This window comes from Labeo rohita, chromosome 2 (genome assembly GCF_022985175.1).
Source record: "Labeo rohita strain BAU-BD-2019 chromosome 2, IGBB_LRoh.1.0, whole genome shotgun sequence".
Lineage (NCBI taxonomy): Eukaryota > Metazoa > Chordata > Actinopteri > Cypriniformes > Cyprinidae > Labeo > Labeo rohita.
The window spans coordinates 33410-55106 of NC_066870.1; the positions used below are offsets into that span (position 1 = coordinate 33410).

At 38.7% G+C, this 21697-nt stretch overlaps 1 pseudogene; it reads left to right on the top strand.

The window, feature by feature from the left end:
• The window catches only part of LOC127176300 (GTPase IMAP family member 8-like), a 39463-nt pseudogene extending 18031 nt beyond the window's left edge, over positions 1-21432 (top strand).
• The last annotated feature ends 265 nt before the right edge of the window (positions 21433-21697 follow it).

Sequence of the window (21697 nt, forward strand, 5' to 3'; positions counted from 1 at the left end):
GCTAATGTAACAATATTGCTCCAGGCCTATCAACATGTGCACTGATTTATTCATTTATTTATGTTAGTGACTATATACCTATATGAATATTTTTTGGGATAGAAATGATAGAACTAATGCTTTTATTTAGCAAGGATCATTTAAACTGCTCCTGATATTAACACGCTCACATATGTTTTTTTGTTTTGCTTTAGTTGTTTGTGATCTGATACCTGCACAACAGATTAATCCTGCAAACCTTTCCTCTGAGAGCACTGTACCAACATCAGATCTTCAACTACACTGTTATTCTGTTGGTAAAACAAGTTCCTTGACTACTGATGATGAGTTTTGCAAGCACTTAAATATCAGATATTATTTACTTGTGTTACTTGTTGAACAGAATTCAGAAAATAGTTTTCAGGTAGAACACGCCGTCTGTTCACATCTCTGTGGTTAGATCAGTGTGCTTAATAATGTGACTTTGACCTTCATAATGTATGTTTATATTATACTGTGTTGTAAATAAAATACAGATAATCTAAAACCCCAATCTCTGAATCTTCTCTCATTGTTTCTTACCTGACAGTCACAGTCTCATTGATGGGCCATTAGGGGAGGGCCTTTTGTCTCTCAGGTGTGAATCACTAAATATTCAGTGCCCATTGTCACTCCCTCGCATATTCCCTTTCGATCACAAAACACCTCTTAGAAAATTTAAATAAGTATATTGTTTTTTGTGAATGACTGAATGAGATGATTTTCACATCATTTTGTAGAAAAAACTCTAGCCTACCACATCCAGTTCTCAAAAGTCTTGTGCACGAATGTTCTGAATGTGTTTCTTGGTCTTATTTCAGTGACTAAAAAAAAAAAAAGATTTTCACTAACCACGCATAAACATTGTTTTCTCAAACACACAAACATGTACATTCATGTTGCTTACATATTATTGTAGCCCAGTTTGTGCTGATTACAGTGTAACCAGACTTTAGCCATTAATGTGTTTTTAAGATACTAAAAAAAGCACAAATGTCAGGGCATGTCAAAACTTCTCCAGGGCCCCAAAACACCCTCAGACCCCAGAGGGTTAAATAAATTTATTTCAATTTCTTCCCTCATCACGACAGGCCAGTTCAGATTGTAATTCATGGTTTAATCTTCTTCTGAACAGTACTTTAAGTGTGTCATCGATCCATGAAGTTTGTGCGGCAAGAGTGCGAAAGGCGAGAGCATATTCAGCCGCGGTCATTTTCCCCTGAGAGTAAACGGTCGCCCGCGTTCTTGCCCTCTTTAGGATAATCAAAGACCTCACGGAAGCGTTGCAAGAATATTTCGAATGTAGGAAAACTACTTCCGTCCTCTTTCCACACCACCGTAATCCACTCTAGTGCTTTGCCAGTAAGCAATAAAAAAACAAATGCGATCTTACCAGCCTCGGTAGAATACAGCATCGGTTGTTGATCCACAAACAGAGAGCATTGTAGTGTAAATCCTTTACATTTTGTCGGGTTGCCGTCAAACTTCTCCGGGAGCGCTAAGCGTGGACTTACTTGTGATGGTGTTTCTGGAGTGTGTGCAGTAATGGTGTTAGCTTGCATTGTGGCTATCTCAGGTGGGGAAACGTGGAGATTCTAACACGTCTTTACAGACGCATAGAGACGGGCTCGTCTTTTCTCTGCCGTTCTCCCTAGATCTAGCACTCTCTCTCGGGGTCGGAAGCCCGCGCTGCGGTTTCTTTGCCGTTTGAGTGAGAGCTCGTGGCGAGGCGGGCTGTGTCAGCTCTCGAGCTGCTCCCCGTGGCTCTCTCTTGGGACTCGGAAGCCTGCACTGCGATTCTTCCCGCTCTGAGTGAGAGCTCATGCTGCTGCAGCTGTCTTTCTCCGAGGAAATTGAGCAGACTGCATATTAGATCGCCTATTTCTCCCTGCCCTCGCGGGGGCGGGAATTCACACGATTTATGTGTGGTTTGTTTGGGAGGTGAGCATGCACAGTCCGCTCTTGAGGGGGCAGTCTGTGTTCATTCATAATGTGCCCATTTAACTCTGAGGAATAAAATTTATTTACTGTGCTCTCTTGGTTCGGAAGCATGCTTTGTGTTTCCACCATTTGAGAGTATGGTGCTACACCTCTCTTCCTCCGAGGAGGTTGATGTGTGGGCACAGTGACATAGGCTGCTGGGCGGGAGCAGCCTTTGTAGAGCAGCCATTTAATACTCTCTCACCCCGACTGAACGCCGGGGAAAGTGTTACAGAGAACCACTTATGTGGGTGTGGTGTTGGAGTCAACCACGATGCAGGCACGTCTCTCCTGCTCAGATTGAGTAGATCCTCACTGCAGTCAAGAGAGTAAGAGTAGGCTTGTCACTCACTGTCAAACGGTTCCAGAAACTGTTGGGTCTGATGGCAACTGCATCCAACGGGATACCTCTTGGCCTGCTGTACATGAGATCCCTGCAGTGGTGACTCAGAACCAAGGAGTTTTTCTTTAACTTTCCATGATCAAGGTCATGCAGTGCTACCTATGTGCCTTAAACATGTGGAGAAGCCTTGGTTATGGTCTCAGGGCCCGGTGTTGGGGACTCGTTGTCATCGCTTAATGCTAACGGCAGATGCCACCCTCACCGGTTGGTGAACTGTCATGAGTGGCCGCTCAGCCCATGGTCTGTGGAGCGGCCGCCAGCTCATGTGGTACATCTGTGCCTTTCATGCTCTGAAACACTCCTCCTGGATCTAAGAGGTCATCATGCGTTCTGGACACCTGCCGTCTAGGACGTCTGAGAGCAGGCCCCTCTGAGGAAGAGCAGTGTACACCTCATCTTTTGGCGCCCGTCTCTCCTCAGTGCCCTCGGGAGATCAATCTGTTAACCCTGCCACCTCGGTGCTTCATGGCACAGTGGTCTTCAGCGAGCGCATCTCGCAGCATTCGCTGCTTCAGGGCACCGAGCTACAGGCTACAGAATCCAGTTTAGTTTTCCTGCTTCCATTTTACCGGGTTTCGTCTACTTGGAAGCTCCTGAGCAGGCTCTGGTCATGGAACAAGAAGTACACTCCCTTGAGAAAGGAGGTCTCCCTCCTATTGACAGAAAGTCCGGGTTCTACAGCCGCTACTTCACTGTTCCGAAGAAGGATGAGCAGGTGACTTGTCAAAGCCTGAGGGAGACTCCACCTGAGAGGGTGGCACTCATTTGGAGGAAGTTTGACTGGTATTAAGTGGATTTGCTGCGACTCAGAAGACTTCGCACTATTCCCTCTGGCCTCTCTGACTCACCCAGCTCCTCTTGGACTGGTTGCTTTGGTACAGACCTCGCCGAGGCTTTGTCTGTACATTCTTCCCCCGATCGCTCTGCTCCCGGGGAAAAGAGCCCTACCTAGACAGTGCTGCCCCCCTGTTAGGGTTCCAAGTAACAGCCTACTCTGCGTGCTCTGGGTAACCTCCGCTCCCCCTTCTGGTAGCCTTCCAGGCACATGGCTATCTGAGGATACCTATGTGTTAGCTTGGGATCACTCCCCTTTTTAGGGTTTAAAGTGATGGTTGCCCTGAACTTTGCCTAGACAGTGCTATCTCCCCTGCTGGGTCATGAGTAGGTAGCCCACCATCTGTGGTCTGGGCTTTGCAGAAGGTTTACCAAGAAGTAGTTTCCTTCTTCCACGAAGGAAGTCCCTATGGTACGCTTTGGGGGCAAAGTGTATTGCTTGGGGTTGCTTCCCCTTGGCCTCGCACTCTCACTCCACTCTTTCACATTCTATGCAACATTGTTGTTGTTGTTGTTGTTGTTGTTAGCTCGATCAGAGCGATTGGTGGTCCAGCATTGAGATGCTGTTCTTGCCTACATGAAAGAATTTGGGGTTGTGACTGTATGTTGAGCCTTTCCTCACCGCAGTCAAGAGAGTCAATAAGGCCCACTGGGCTCTAATAGGGTTGGGTGTTGTTGGGCTTCCTCTCGCTAAGAGAGTCATCTTGCTGAAGTTTTCACTCTTCAGAGCTCTGTCTTGTGGCAGTAATATATCTGTAGACCTTTTTTCTGAAGCCTCACAAACTGCTTCTGACGTTGAGTGTATCTAGGTCTCCTCTCGCTTAGAGGGTCGGTATACTGAGACCTCCACTCTTAAGAGTTCCCCTATCAAGGCTGAGTGTAGTTAGGCTTCCACTCGTTTAGAGAGTCATTCTGCTGAAGCCTCCACTCCGCTTGGTGTCCCAACCAGGGAGCAGACTGCCTGTCAGTCGTCCGGGGCGAAACTCCACCTTACGTGGTGGCACTCTTTCGAGGAAGTCTGGCCAGTCTTAAGTCGATTTGTTGCGACTTAGGAGATTTCACACTATCCCCTCTGACCTCTCTGACTCACCCAGCTCCTCCTGGACTGGTTGCTTTTGTACAGACCTCAGCGAGGTTTCTTCTGTACATTCTTCACCCCATCGCTCTGCTCCAGGGAGTTCATAGCCTTCAGTTTCACAACTGAGGTTGCGAAAACCATCCTTCACTCTAAGAGCTCGCTCAGCGAGAAAACTGCACATTTTGAAGTGGCCTTTCACTTTTGATATGGCAATCACCAGTTCAACTCAGTCCACTGCCCACACAGCAAAAAGCCCAGTGTTAAATGAACTCTCCTGGGAGTTTATATGACTCCACTCTCAAGAGTGTTAAAAGTAACACTGAAGAGTGTCAAATTAACACTGAGGCAGAGTTAAAGTTAATGAGATCATTAGTGATTAATTAAGTGCTGATTGACCATTATAAGACACCTGATGTTAACAAGCAGAATCACCAAAGGAGAAAATCACAGTTTTATGTCACCATTATAGTGGTCAGTGTTTGTTAGTTGGGCTGTTGACACTTACATTTTTAACTTTAGATTTTGTTTGGCTGCTGTAACTGAGTTATAACAACTAGACAAACCAGAGGAAAGGCGATTATGTGGCCTTGATTATGTTTTTACATAACCTTCATGTAGTGATCTGACTGAGGTTTTTAAAACTTACTTTGATCAAAAACTTTGTAAAACATAATTAAGACACACAGACACGAAGAATCAGCGTGAGAATCACAACAACAGTGACCATCAAAAAAGCATGTTGTAGCCAATCAGAACTCATCCATGGCTCCCATCATGCATTGCGGCATGAATAAATTATGAGCAGAATTGTCTTTGTAATTTCTTTTATTCTTACTATTTTCTTTTTCTGTCTTTTTAGTAGCTTGTTTTGCGATGTTCAAAGTTGATTCTATTTATCTGAATATGCTGTTTGTCACTGTTGTTGAGATTCATATGCTGGTTCTTGATGTCTGTGTGTGCCTAAACAAAAGACTTTTTCAGTCCATCTCTTCACTGAAGAGCCTTGTGCCTGGTGGCCAAGCTTTTTCTGCTACCCCATTCTAGGGTACGTGCTTAGTGCTTCCTCCATGCCACGGCCCATCGTACCTCAGGTCTCTGCCTCTCCGACCAGTGAAGCTTAGTGTATGTGTCTAGTGCAAACACTGACACGCACGTCCACAGATGGAGATACCATTTCTTCTTATTTGAGTCCTCTGATCTCCCCTTTTCTGGGGGTCAAGACTCACTCTACTGCAGTGTGGCTTAGGTCTTCCTGTCAGTTGTTCCTGACAAGACCTTTGTAATGCCGCGGGCTGGTCCACGCCGCATCTGTGAGGTTCTTCCTCAGTGTCTGAACCACTCTGGCTCCCTGTTTCCGCCCTAGTTGTGCACTCACACACTGGGCAGAGATTTGCAAGTCTGGTGGCGTGGGCATATTGTTCCCAATGTGTTTTTCGACGCAGCTTGAGTTCCCGAAGGGGAACATCCCGGGTTACGTATGTAACCCTAGTTCCTCGAGGGAGCGAGAAGCTGCGTCTCTGAGCCATTCTTCTGGCATCCCTGCAGCGCTTGCTGTTCAGAAGCTGCCGGCTGCATTCGCTGCACGTGCTTTATAGCTTCCTGGTCTCTACACCACCCTGCCCGTGACATCTCGCTTCCCTATAGGACTGATTACACACGTTTCAGAGTGTGGTCAGCTGAAGGTGTTCTCAAGGCATTCTCTGATGCAGCATTTTGTTTCCTCGAGAAACTAGGGTTACTTACGTAACCCAGGACGTATCATTGTTTTGGCCAAATCATGGTCAGGTTATATTTATTAATTTCTTGTTTAATAATGGGAACAAAATAGTACAGTGTGCTCACCTTTTCACTAAAATTAAAGAAGGAATTAATAATAATAAAAAAAAAGTTCAACGATTTCTTAATTTAGGCATGTCATGCACAGGAGTAGCCTACTGTAGTTTTCTGTCCTGTTAACTAATACTGCACACCTCTTAAATTTGTACATTTGAAATACATTGTATTGTGTAACAAAGTAAAATGTAAGCACAGGCTTACTGCTATTTACCATGTTGCTTGAGTTTGTCCTGAGTAACAAACATGTTACAGGTCTGCAATGGAACAGGCGTCTTTCCAGTGTAATACATTTATTGGAAAATGGATGAAAGTACGGCAATGAAGATAAAGAAAATAAAGAATACAAAGCGATTACAAACGGAGTGTCTCAATCTTTATGTCCTCTGCTCGTTTCTGCATAAACTATATTACTAAATACGTTCAAAACTCAGAATCTCCTTCAATCATCTCTGTTGTTCACTAACTAAATGTAAGCATTCACATTCATCTTCCATGAAGCATATAAACATATATCCTGCCAAGTAACAACAAAAACAATTTTTAAACTCAGTTTGAACTTGTTTAGATTATGCACATTCTCAGTTAAAGCATAAATGACATACTCTGAATTAACCATGACACTAATTATATTCTCATGTCGCATTTCACAAATCTTTTGTTCCATAAATAAACAGTATTACCTCCCTTGTGTTTTTGTTAACTCTAACGACACAGCGGTATACGATCCACACAAAATGGTGGACACCAATGAACTCCACGTGTATTAATAAACTCAAATTACACTTAACTGCCTTGTTCAACTATATGAACAGAAGTAACAAAAATAACCATTACTATTTAGAACCAATATTTTCATTCCTTTACATAGCACCCATATCTGGTTCGTTCACAGATTTTACTACCGTGGTTTCGGATCACACTATATTCACAGATAATTCAAACATTGTTTCGTAATCAGGACTCACTTAATACATCATAGTGTCACTGAAAACTGTTCACGGAGCAGTTAATGTAATATAGCAATATATGAGATTAACCTTACCTGAAGATAAAGAAAATAAAGAATACACAGCGATTACAAATGGAGTGTCTCAATCTTTATGTCCTCTGCTCATTTCTGCATAAACTATATTACTAAATGCGTTCGAGCAGATCTTTCTTTGTAAGAGCTCCCCCTAGGGGTTTGGGTATAGTACATCACTGCATACACATGAATAGCTGCATCCTGACTGAAGAGCTCTTAATTAAAATAAACAAGTGTCGCTGAAACACAAACACACTCAAAACTTAGTTTGGTAAAATTACCACCTCTGCCCAGAAAGGTACAAATCTCTTATTTTTTTAATTTTTTTTTTTTTATGGGGAGCTAGCATTTTCATGACTTTCTATTATTCCACAAACCACAAAAGTGCCACAAACACACTAAAGTACTAAATTTCCTAGTTTACCTTAGATTGTAGACCAACTGCAACCAATTTATCCACTACCACAGCCATCAACGAGCCCATTGGCAGAGTGCAAAATGTGAGGGAATGAGCGGCAACGTGTTTACATTCTAACTTTTGAAAGTCTGTGGTTAAAGCGCCACTTAGCGGTAAAAGGCAGCAAATACACATTTCTAAAGATGCCGTTGCAGCAACAGCGGCGGTAGAAGTATTAGATTGGATGAGTACCATCTGTAAGTTTGTGATGTTCTCAAGGAGTCATTTGGGTCTTCTGAATGTCATCATAAATGACTGATGTTGAAGCAAATGCAGAACAAGCACAGACCTGCTGCTCAGAACCATCTAGATCACCTTCATACTCACCTGAAATATAAATTATAAATGCAAGCAACAACAGGTCAATAAATTTGAGAATGGACACAATCTTGTTTGATTATTGAATTGATTATTATTGCATTAGATCTTTTTTAATCCTTCATCATTTGAAATTAGTACATATTTGCCTTATAGTGAAAAAAGTGAAAAGTGACAGTTGTGATGTGTTGCCAAGTATGGTATACTTACTCTGAGTATTGTACACCATCACATCTGAATGTGCACACAGACACAGTGAGTAGTGAGGACACACCTGGAGCAGTGGGCAGCCATTTTTGCTTCAGTGCCTGGAGAGCAATCAGGGGTTTGGTGGTACTGAAGCTGGATGAAGGTTCTGTTTATAAATCCCTGCCTTCAATTCTTGTTGGTGTGAGAATTGAACCGGCGAACTTTCGGGTCACAAGCCTGACTATCTAACCATTAGGCCACGATTACTGTGGTGTCTTCTGCCACTTTTCTGTGAAAATAGTCTTAAGGTTTTGATACCAGAACATAGACTTTATTGTCAGGTACAATAAGGCCGAGAGAGGGTGTTCAATACGTTTTCTATACATTTTGTTCATCGTCTGTTATCTTCCAGCAGTCAGGAGGCAGAGGCCCCATACACAGCTTTATCTAATAGTGTAGCTTTACCATAACATCTATGTCAGTACATTCTGTTCTCCTGCAAGCCTCTATACCATTCTTATGCCAGCCTCTATACACACAGGCAAACACAGGATTATAATATTAAAATATCTTGATACATATTCACATTGATTGTACTTGATTAATTCATAGTTTTAATTAATATAAATCTTCTACACTACCCCATGTTACAGTCACATTCTATATTTTCTGTCTTTTTCAGAGATGCCAGTGAGCAGCTCCAGTCCAGATGATCCAGTGATCCGGATTCTTCTGATGGGCAGAAGTAGGTCTGGGAAAAGCTCATCTGGAAACACTATTCTGGGTGAACGAAAGTTTAAAGTCCACAAAGCTGAAGATGAGTTTGGTGTAGTTCGTGATAAAGAAACCAAGATCGGAGTGAAGCAGGTTTCTGTGATTGATTCTCCAGATCTACTGGATCCAGATTTGGATAACGAGCAGCTGAAAATGCTGAAAGATCAGCTGGTCTCTCTGTGTTCAGCAGGTCTCAGTGCAGTTCTGCTCACCGTTCCTCTAGAGAAACCTGTGAAAAATGAGGAAGAGTTCCTGTATTTCATTAAAGGTTTATTTGGTCCTGAAGTTCAGAAGTACATCATGATTCTGTTCACACGTGGAGATGAACTCGAAGAGCTTTATTTGAAATAATAACATTTGAAAGAGCTTAAGAGCTGAAGTGAGCATGTGTACCAAATAAATAAATAAATAAATAAATAAATAAATAAATAAATAAAATAAAACAAAAAGAAACACCAAATCACAAGTGCAGTGATTAATACTCAAAAAATAACTTAAAAAGAACATACAGAAAAACCACGGCAGCAAATTACCAAACAGAATAATGAATCTTCAATTTAAAACAATTCTTTCAAAGCTTGGACTATATTACTCCAATAGGTGACAGTTTGTATTCTAGCCCCATTAATCCTTGCAGTACTACGTTTTAAACAAACAATGTGGTGAAAAGAAAGCAGCCAGAATCTTCTAAGATCCATGTCAGGAGTAAACCATTGCTGTATAATTGTTTTTTTCGCAGCAGTGAAGCCAGACATTAACACTCTTCTCTGAGCTAATGTAAACTTATAGGAAGAATCATCATTTAACAACAAAAGACAAGGATCAAGATCAAATTGCAACTTTGTGATATACTTTAACCCTTGAACTACATGTTTCCAGAAATTAGATATTACTAAACAGTCCCAAAACATGTGCAAAAAGGTACCTTTAGAATTATTATTACACAGACTGATAGGATTTGATGAGAGTTTCATCAAATATCGCTTATATGGGGTACAATACATTTTGTGTACGGTTTTGAAATGAATAAGGATGTGCAAGGGGTTTTTGGAGGTAAGACAAAGATTTAACCAAACTGTATTCTAATCAGGACTATAACCCAACCAGGAGAGTTCTCTCTCCCACACAGCTAATATCTTCAAAGACTTATATGAGCATTCAAGTAGTTGCTTATAGATCAAGGAGACTGTGCCCTGAGTTTTCCAGTGTTTATGATCCACTTTAACAATGGGTGATCATCTAAGTTAGAGTTCCAAGGTACCCCATATGCTTTCATTGCAGACCTTAACTTCAAATACATAAAAAAGGAGGTACCTGGCAAGGAGTAGTCTGCTTGGATATCCTGAAATGTGCGAAGTCCACTACCATTGAATATATCACCAAATGTGAACACACCTTTTATGGACTAGGGAGGGTAACTGAAAGGTTGATTACCAGTTAATAGGCGGGTATTGTTCCAAAGAGGAGACTGACGTGAAATTTTTTTAACATGACCTGTAATCTTTTCTGCATTAAACCAAGTTTTTAACGTAGTTGAAATAATATTACCGAACTTCTGATGTAAACTTCTTGAGCCTACACCAGCAAAAGGCAGATCTTGAAGCCTATGGGGAAGAACATGGTCAGACTCAATACTCCTCCAGGGTACTTTGGAGTGAGCGTCCACCCAGACACGCATGGCCCTGATTTGGAAAGCAAGGTGGTAAAGCATTAAATTGGGGAGAGCAAGACCACCATGCGGTTTTGCACGCTGTAGTACTGAAAAACTGACTCTAGGACGCTTACCACCCCAGATGAATTTAGAGATCAATGTATTCATTTCTTTAAAAAATTTGCAGGGAGGAAAACAGGGGAGCATGAAAAATAAAAAATTAACTCTAGGTAAAATGTTCATTTTAACCGTACTGATTCTAGCTTGCATTGACATTTTTAAGTTGTCCCACCTCTGTATATCCTGCTTAATTTTTTGACTGATTTCAGAGAAATTTGTCTGAGCAACCCTAGACAGAGAATCAACAATTTTAATACCAAGATAAGTACATGAATTAGCAAAGGCAAGGCCACTAGGTAAAGATGTTGCTTTAGTAATACTGTTAAGTGCCATTAAGGATGACTTATCCCAATTTATTTTGTAGCCAGACATAGTGCTAAAGGAACTGAACAATTGCAAAACCTCTGGTAGAGAGGAATTTAAATCTGAGAGATAAAGCATAATATCATCAGCATACAATGAGATGTGATGATGGGAGTTATTGATAGTTATAGGTGTTATTGTTTGGCTTTGTCTAAGAACTTGTGCAAGAGGCTCTAATGAGACTGCAAACAAAATTGGTGATAAGGGACAACCTTGCCGGCAGCCCCTTTGAAGTGAAAAAGGTTGTGATTGACAGGAACCTGTTGTTACAGAAGCAGAAGGACCTTGATATAACAGTCAAATAATATTTAGGAACTTGGGGCCAAATCCAAATCGCTCCAGAACAGCCCATAGATAGTCCCATTCAAGTCTATCAAATGCTTTGAGAGAGTCCAAAGAAAAAATGGCAGAGGTAACATTACTAGTGCGGGCATGATCAATAATGTGTAACAATCGGTGCATGTTATCGGATGCTAGATGGCCCTTCAAAAAGCCAGTCTGGTCATAATGGATCAGATTGTCAATATATGGTTCTAATCATAAAACCAATGCTTTGGCCAGGATCTTAACGTCAGCTGATATCAAAGATATTGGACAATAACTAGAGCAACTTAATGGATCTTTACCCTTTTTAACCAAAAGAGTAATGATGGCTACATTTTGATCTCTGTGAAGTGTACCGTGATCAATGCCATAATTCATGGACTTCAAAATTAGGGGGCCCACAATGTCCCAGATAGATAAATAGAGCTCTGGAGGAATTCCATCAGGGCCAGGTGATTTACCTTTCTGCAATAGTTTAGCTGCATTGTGGAGTTCCTCCAATGTTAAAGGAGCATCTAGCAATTCTTGAGCAGATATTGGTAAAGTGGGAAGATTCAAGTAACTAAGAAAATCACTACATTTTCCTCTGTCAAGGGAAACCTCAGATGAATACAGTGTAGAATAAAATTGTTTAAACTCATCATTAACAGCCTTTGTGATTTCACCAGAGCCAGTTTTAATAGAGTCAATGCTGGCTTTAGATTTGCACTCTTTGAGTTTCAATGCAAGCAATCTACTAGACCTATCTGCATTAAAATAGTATTTTTGCTTTGTTCTGTGAATAATAAACTCAGCTTTAGATATAGTTATAGAGAAGTATATTCTGCTTTCAATAAAGAGAGCTCCTGATTAAGCTTATCAGAAAAAGCACGAGCCAGTTGGCGTTCTAGATCATGAATCTTTTTTTCTAACTCCTCAAACTGTTTATTCCTAGAGACTTTAAGTTTGGAAGAGTATGAAATGCAGTTACCCCTTAAAAAACATTTTGTAACTTCCTATAACATCTGTGGATTATGGCAGTTGGAATTAATTTCCAGAAAAATAATTAATTCTCGTCTAAGTTGATCTAAGAAGGAGATGTCATATAATAGTGTGTTATTAAAGCACCATCTATTGATTTTAAAGAATTTAACACCTATAGTGATATTACAAGTAACCAGTGAATGATCCGATATCAAAATAGGCAAAATGGCAATAGTACTAATGTGTTGGACCAAAGAGGGATCAACCAAAAAATAATCAATTCTAGAAAATCACTTGTGACGGGTAGAATAAAATGTGTAGGCTTTAGCATTACCATTTTTAATACGCCATGGGTCTGCAAGATTAAGCTCTGCAATTAAATTCTTAAGAGCTACTGAAGATGGCGTTGCCACAGTGGGGTCAGTGGAAGAGCGGTCTAACTCAGGGTGAACACAAGCATTGAAGTCTGCACCTAGAATAATCTGATAGTCATTGAAATTAATCAAGGTTCCACAAATATTGTCCATAAATTGGTGGTCACATACGTTTGGTGCGTATATGGATGCGTATATGGATGTTACACAGTAAAATCCACAGAGTAAAATCAACTCTATTCAGAGAACATTTGGTCCCTCTCTAAACAGAGTTAAATTAACACTGAAGCAGAGTTAAAGTTAATGAGATAATGAAGTGATCAATTAAAAGGTGATTGTGCATTAGTGATGAACACCTGCTGTTAACAAACAGAATCACTGAAGAAAAGACAAACACAAGAACTACAACTGATTTCAGCCACAGATTAAATCAACTGAAATAAAATAAGTGATTAAATCTCTCAAGATCTCAGCAGATGATGATTAAACAACTCCACAAACAGCTTCACTCATTATTAACCAGACTGACTTTATTTCTGTCACACGTCTACAGAAGATCTTATTGAGATTTACAGAGGATCAAAAGTTGATGTTTTAGTGGTTAAAATGATGCCACCATCATGAAGATCAGCATTTGCTTTAGTTTAGCTCTTGACCCTTCAGTTTTTGTGTTAGATCTCTGTTTAACTGTACATGTGATGTTGTAAAACAGAGTGGTCAGTGCTTTACGTTAAGCATATTTTAATTGATTTTATATGTTGAGATTTTAATTGTGAAATGATTTGACTACATCCAAGGTACCTTTTTCTCAATTTATGCATTTAGATAACCATAACCAACCCCGTGAAACTTAAGCAGTCAAAAGAAAAAAAAATGATATAATAGTAAATAATTATTTTAAGTTCATGTAAAGCATAAGTAAACACCACTATTACTCAGAGACAGACAGACATCAAGTACCAGCATATGAATCTCAACAATGGTGACAATCAACAAAATGCTTCATGCTGCAATGCATGCTGGGTAACAACATAGTAAAAACTCCCATCATGCACTGCAGTATGAATAATTATTGTCACCACTGTTGAGGATCATATGATAAGTGTTCATGTCTAAAATCCTGAGCCAATGCACCTCTTATGGCGGTGATTGTTTAATAGGACCTTTTTTCAGCAATAAACCAAAGAGAAAGATCACTTTATAATGTTCACACAAATGAGCTATAAGCAGAAAGTGTAAAATAATCTGTTGTTTCAAACATTTGATTCAGCAACACACAAATATTTGCTGTGAAACAATACTACATTTGCTTAGAAGCAAAATTATTGTGAGTCATTAAAAGGGTCAAGAGTCAAACTAAAGCAAACCTTGACCACAATTATGGTGGCATCATGTTTTTTTTTTTTTTTTTTTTTTTTTTTTTTTTTTTTAATTATTATTATTACAATTAAGCCAGTCTGCTTAGTAATGACTGAAGCTGGTGATGCTGTTTGTGGAGTTGTTTAATCAGATTTTGAGAGATTTAATGTCTTTTATTTCAGTTGATTTAATCTGTGTCTGAAGTCAGTTGTAGTTCTTGTGTTTCTCTTTTCTTCATTGATTCTGCTTGTTATTCATCACTAATGCTCAATCACCTTTTAATTGATCACTTAATTATCTCATTAATTTTAACTCTGCTTCAGTGTTAATTTAACTCTATTTAGAGAGGGACCAAATGTTCTCTGAATAGAGTTAATTTTACTCTGTGAATTTTACTGTGTAGGAGGACTTTAGTATGATTCATTCTAATAGCTGCATATACAAATTGACCACAATCATCTTTTCCCAAAGTATCCAAAGTCAAATTTAATGATCTCTTATGTAGAATCAAAACACCCTTAGATTTGTTAAGCGCACATGAACATGCCAAAATCTTATAATATTTATTTTGAAAATGATGAACATCTCCGTCTTTTAAGTGGGTTTCTTGGAGTAGAGCAATGGATATATCTTTCCGTCGCAAAAATTCCAAACAACGAGTGTGCTTTACCTTCCTTTTCTTAGTAGTGTCTGCGCTGTAATCCGGAAAGAAGTGAAGCGTTTCGCTGCTGAACTTGACCGGGTATACGGCCCTCGCCCCTTTGAGGATGGCTTGTCTATCGGTGTAGTCCAGCAGTTTGAATCTAACCGAGGGCGGTTAGACGGCTTGTCTGAGTAGATGCGATGTGCACGTTCAATTTTTATCTCTCTGTTCGCGATGGAAGGTATCCATTTGGACAGGTTCGCCTTTAAAAAGGCGATACAGTCATCTCCCTCAACACCTTCTCTGAGGCCGACTAGCCGCACATTGGATCTTCTGCTTCGGTCTTCAATATCAGCAATCTTTAATGTAATGTCCTCGACTTTAGATTTCAGATCTCTTTACGGACAGCAGTTTGAATGGAATCGCATCTGGATTGGAGCAGAGATACCGATTTTCCCACTTGCTCAATCTGTCCGGTTACGGCGGTGACTGCTTTATTGGTGTTTTCAATCTCGCATTTCAGATCTAAAATCTGAGGCATCAGCACGTCATCTATGGCAGATTTGATAGCGGCAGTAACGATTCTGTCTAAATCAGTCTGTTGTTCGCTCAAGGCTTGTTTCACTCCGGCCAAAATGGCGTCATCCAGCTCAGCTCGGGAGATAGCGGTGGAGGACTCCCTGAGTTTCTTCTTAATAGGAGAGGTTGTGTCATCCCGAGTATGAACAAGTGTGGTCTGGGTCGACATTTTCGATGATTTCACGTAATTTAGCATTAAGTTGTCCTTCGAAGACCTGGAAATAAGTGAGTGGCGTGGAGAGTGTCTTTTCAAAGCTGCACCACCATTAACGCGTCACGTGACTCCCCTTCATGTTTTTGTTTTTAAACATTTTAAAAACTAAAACTTGTGCAGTTATGCTCATTTAAATGGGAAACTTTGCTGTCATGTAATGTACTGAACTGAAGCGGGTTAGGGTTACTACGCGAAGGCCAATAAAATATTCATGATACCGTTATCAATAGTATTATCACGTGTTTATCATGACAATTTGATCACGGAAAAATCATTGAAAAAGTAGGCTATTACTCTACAGTCTATTTTTCTCATGCTTTGATACGTTGGGGATCATCTAAAAATGCAATCTAAAACATAGCTTAATGTGGTAAGAACTACGACCAGAAAACCAACATACAGTATTTTTACCACACTCCCCTTGTCTTGTGCATAATTTACTACAAACCAGACACAGACAAACTAATGAGACCATAAAAGCAATTCAGTTTAATTTAAAAGTTTAAATATCTCGTGTTGCTGGTGAAGGCTGTTTACACTAAGAGAACAAAGTATTAACAAATGTACTTTTTTTTCAGTCAGAAAAGAGTTGCTTAGTGAGTAACTACAAGTTTTCGTTAATGCTACACAGCAAAAAATATGGGAGATTTGTCACCATGGGTGTTAAAATGATCACTTTCCGGGTAAACATACAGGTTCATCTTTGTTAGTGTCGAAACAACACTGATAAAAGTGTTTATTATACAAACACTGTGTTAGTGTTTCATTTTAATCACTCAAGGTGTTGAGAAATTATTACTCGCAAGTGTACACATTTAAAACTTTATGGTGATTAATCCTACAAACCTAGTGTATTTATTTAATGTTGATTTAATGTAAATATTGTAAATACTTCTTTTAATGCAGATGAATAAACCCACAAAACAATACACGTTTACAATTATTATTATTATTTTAACTGAAATATTGTAAATCTTTTTCCATGAACCAAAAAGTTTTCACATTCAGTGTTTTCAATACATGTAAAGAACATGTTTAAACATTTAATTAAATTAAAACATCATACTGTTAAAGCAAATCAGTACAAAATACATATTCGTCTTTGGTCCAAATGTACTCTTAATGTTATACGGTTTATAATGCTTACATTTATCAGCTTAAACAACAACATCCCATTCACTGCCATCCACACTGAATGCATGTTAATGCTCATTAAACAAAGTCTTTGCTAATGGTGTTTGGACCTCTTTGGAGAGTTTTCAGCACGACAAAATGTGCTTCTTTGCAGTTTTCAGCCAAGCAAGATGTCCACTCCCACTTGTAGCATCACAAATGTGATCCTGTAAAATTGGAGAAAAAAACAAAACCAAACAAAACAAAAAATAATTTAACATTCATTTTTCAGGTGAAATGTCAGCAACGAGTATGAATTACAATACAAAAAAAAAAAAAAAAAAAGAACACACAGAAACCAACCACCAAGTTGGGTTATTTGCAAAATAATGTGTCAAATTTCAGTTTGTTTCTCACCAGACCTTTTTGTATACCCGCAGAATACTTGAATATACAGCACTTAGCACATAGGACCACTTTTGCATCTTGTTAAATAGCTTGACGTCGGACATTTTTTTGCTCTCCTTTTTTGGTCCAAGAAAGAAAGAAAGGCATACGGCATTAGACATGATAACTCAATTTTCATTTTTGGGTGAACTATCCTTTAGAGAAAGCATATATATATATATATATATATATATATATATTAGTAAAAAAGAAAAGTCAGTCTTACTGGAAAATGGGTCTTTTAATAACAGAAATAGTCACGATACTGATCTCGTCCTAACGAAGCTCTTCTCATTCCACTGAACAATGTTTTGGAGTCTTTGACAATGTCTTTGAGAAAAGTTTAGCTACACAAAGTACACAAATACCGTTAACGGTAAATAAAACGATATGATATTATAAAGCACATTTTGTGAGTAAGAATAAACACTTTATTTCACTGTCTCCCGTCCTTATATGCTCCGCATCACGAACAAAGAAATCAGTGACTGTGAAAAATATTTCAGATGGATGAGGCGCGCACAGAGAGCAAATGTCCCAGATGTGAATAAATAACACTCAATAGTGTTAATAAGGGTTACTCTCCATATTTACACCGGCCAGAGGGCACAGTTTACACCCGCTAGTGTTAATCCTCTAAAATTCAACACCAAAACTTTAACTCTTTACTCTAAAAGTCAGTAACACTAGGATTTCATTAGCGTTAATTTTGCATGAACAGATGGAAATAAATCAATTAACCAACTAACTAACAAAAAAACTGAATAACTGAATAAATAAATAAATAGATAAATAAATAAATATAGCAATGGCAGGTCTGTATGAATTCTTTCATTTAATATATTTTAAGCATAATTTAAGCATTATTTTACTGCTATGTAATAAAATTGTATATAACAGAATGAAACTATTTTGTTTAGTGTTGTTTTCTCTGAACAGAGAAAACAGAATAAAACTATAGAAATCAAAATAAATATATGGCCCCATACACAAACTATATTTCACTTAAATCATTTACAGATACAAAAAAAAAAAAAAAAAAGGCTGTAAAGGCTATAAAAGGTTAAGGCAACTAGCCTATAGATGTTACATAGGAGTTGTGACAACTGAGGTGTGGATCCAAATGCAGGACAAGCGTCGTCAAAACAGGCAGGGTCAGTAACAGCAAACAGAAACATTCAAAGTAATCTGAAAGGGGTAATCCAAAAACAGGCAGAGGTCAGGGCAGGTAGCAATAGATCACAAAAACCAGATAACAGTCCAAGATCAAAACACAAAGGCAAGGCAATAAAACTAGAAACTAGGGAAACAGGGGAAAACACAGACACTGGGAACACACTACAGACTAACAATAATCAGCACCTAGGAGTGTGTGAGGGCCACTTTTATACTAAACAGGGAGAACACATGACAAAACCAACTAATGAGAACAAGACACATGCAACCAAGGAACCAATCAAAACATGACACACAGACAAGGGTAACACATGACAAGATCACATGAGGGGCAAGAAACACTTTGGAAATGGAGTCCAGAAATCGATAGCAAGAGTCTGGGCTGGAGTGCGCTCTAATGGAGTTCATGTGCAATCCAGCTGGTGATTGTAACAATAGATATCTTTATAATGTTTATAATTTTTGTAAACATTCTGCTTTATTTACTGGTATTTTAGCCTACATAATTTCTGAATGTATTAATAAAATGTGACGCAAGGCCTACGTGACTTATCTTTTTTTCCCCCCTCTCAAAACATTTGCATGCATTTAAACATTTTAAGTATCTTGAAAAAAATACTTAATTTTGTTGAAAGTTTCCCCATTCATTTAAAACATTTGGCCAAAATCTTGTTCTAAAAAATTATGCTATATTGGCCATGAATTAATATTCTTTTTTTTTTTTTTTTCATTTATATTTGTTTATTTTTTTTAGGAATGTACTTTTATTATTATTATTATTATTATTATTATTATTATTATTATTATTATTATTATACTGTCATGCCACTGGGGTTAAAACATGATGCCCATAATTAAGGCATCAAAGAAGCATCCCGTATGAAAGCTATAACACAGATTGTCCCGTACTCACAGGCATACACCATATGACAAATTCTCAATTAATAATTAATCATTCTTTTTGCACAAATTATTGTTTTATTTGTGAACGTAGAAATTTGAGAAAGGCTTTACGACCCCTTCACAGCGAGCGGGACTCGCGCTAACTGCAATTCCCACCATCCGCGTTTTGATTCTGGCAAATCAGTTTGGCCAAATGCAACTTATTGATCATGAGCCCAACATTTGGCAAGGCAGGGAAACATTGATTTTGTGATTCTACAAGTATATTCTACAATTAGTTATTTTCCTTGGAAAATTTCATATTCATATGTAAAAAAAAGTGTTAAGGCCAAATGAAAAGAAAAGAAAAGAAAAGAACTAAACAATATTGTACTATTTTGCACAATATTAGAAACAGAAAAGCTAAAAAGACATATGCCTTTTCGCTGGTCTAAGGCATGAAACTCCAGGGCTGAAAATGAGTCCCACTCCAGCCCAGGGGTATGTTTGCCAAAAGCATCTTTAGCCAACTATGGTCGCAAGTTTTGTCATTACCAAAATAGATAAATGATTCAGAGTTTCCCGAAACCATAGTTTAAACGATCATTCACAAACAGGGTCACAATCTTATGTGGTTGGAACTACAGCTGTTGACCTGTGGTTAAGCATAGCTTCTTGTTAGTAAGACATATGGGCTTAAGTAAGTTCTGCTCTTGGGCACAATAGTGAAGAGTGCACCACAAGAGAACCCCGGAATACGTAAGAGGGAACCCGCGACGAGTGTTCGCCTTGTGATGTCCTACATTTGGACATATATCACTAGAAAATGTTTAATATATACATATATATAGTATAAAAGTCTGAGGGTGCTTTCACACTTGGTTCGCTTGCTTGGTCCAAACCCGACTATTACTGAATATAATGGGAATTATACTGGTTTTAATGGTAACTGTAATGGTGCCTGTTGGTTTCTATTGGTAATTGGTCACCTTCTATATAATCAAAGGAAAACTGTCCCTGACAAATTCTACAACAGTCATAATACCCCCACAATTAGGGTGATACCTTTTTAAAAACTCATTATCATCAAATGTTTCTAAAATGTTTATGTTCCAAGGCAGATTGCTGGCAACAGCCATTTTAGGATAGTTTGGGATTTGGTCTTAGGAGTCCTCTTCACTACTCCTAATGTTTCACAGCTTTGGGAGCTAGTTTTAAGCCTAAAATGCTTTGTGACATGTGACATGAGGAGTCCTAAATTTAGGGCTGACACACCTATTATTTTTAAGATTTTCTCCTAAATCAGCAAGTTATGAGCTACTTTTAGCCTTAAGATGTTTTGTGAATACGGGCCCTGACCCTCGAGCTGCCATTTGCCCATCCCTGGTCTAGAAAGAGAAGAGGTGTTGTATTGAAATATCACACTCATGAGATGCCTAATTTGAGTTTTCTGTTGTAGTTTCAGGAAAAACAGATGAAGTTTTACTTCTGACTCCTGAAAGTAACGACCAGATCAGGCTGGTTCTGCTGGGAAAAACTGGATCTGGGAAAAGTTCCACTGGAAACACAATCATCGGCAGAAATGTCTTCCAATCCTCCATCAGCTCAGAGACAAAACAGTGTCAGTCAGAAACTGTGGTTAGGTTTGGTAAAGAGATCTTAGTAATCGACACTCCTGGATTTTATAATACTGAACTCAGTAACGAGAACCCTATTTCTGAAATACTGAAATATCTAACATACTCGCCCCTTCAACCACATGCCTTTATCTTTGTGATTAATGTTGGTCGATTCACTGAGGAGGACAAAAATCTGGTAGAAGATCTCAAAGTAATTTTTGGAGAACAGTTAGAAAAATACACCATGATCATCTTCACTCATAACGATCAGTTAGTGAAGGAAAAGAAAACCATTAACGAGTTTTTACAGGAAAGTGATCCTGGTCTTCAAACCCTAATTCAGCCTTATAAAAACAAATTATTCTGTTTAGACAACAACTCTGCCAGTTTCCCACAGTTCAAAGATCTGATTAGTATAATAGACAAGATGGTGGAAGAAAATGGAGGACACTTCAGACATGACATTTCCCTGGGAACAGAGGAATACTTTAAGACAATCTGGAAACAGAAACCTGATGAGAAATTGATGGAAAATAAACCAGAGCAATGCATCAAAAAATCTGAATGGTATGAAAAGTTGCATTGTGTAATTCTGTGAGAGACAACAAACAAGGGTGTAGTTTGCAGGGGGATGGGGTGTAGATACCCCTCATTTATGCCATTATTAAAGACAAAATGTGTAAGGTTGCATTAAGTGAAAATTTTCCATTGATCAGTGACATAAAAATCTGAAGGCAGTCCATCACTTTGACAGATTGCTTGTTGTGATTTAAAAAAATTAAAAAATAATAAATGAAGAAGAAGACTACTGAAAAAGTATTTTGTTTGGGCACACACAGGCATATGAATCTCAACAATGGTGACAAACGGCATATTCAGATAAACAGATCAACTCAGAACATCACAAAACAACTAAAAAGTCACATAAAAACAGCAAAAACAAAAGAAAATAGTAAGAA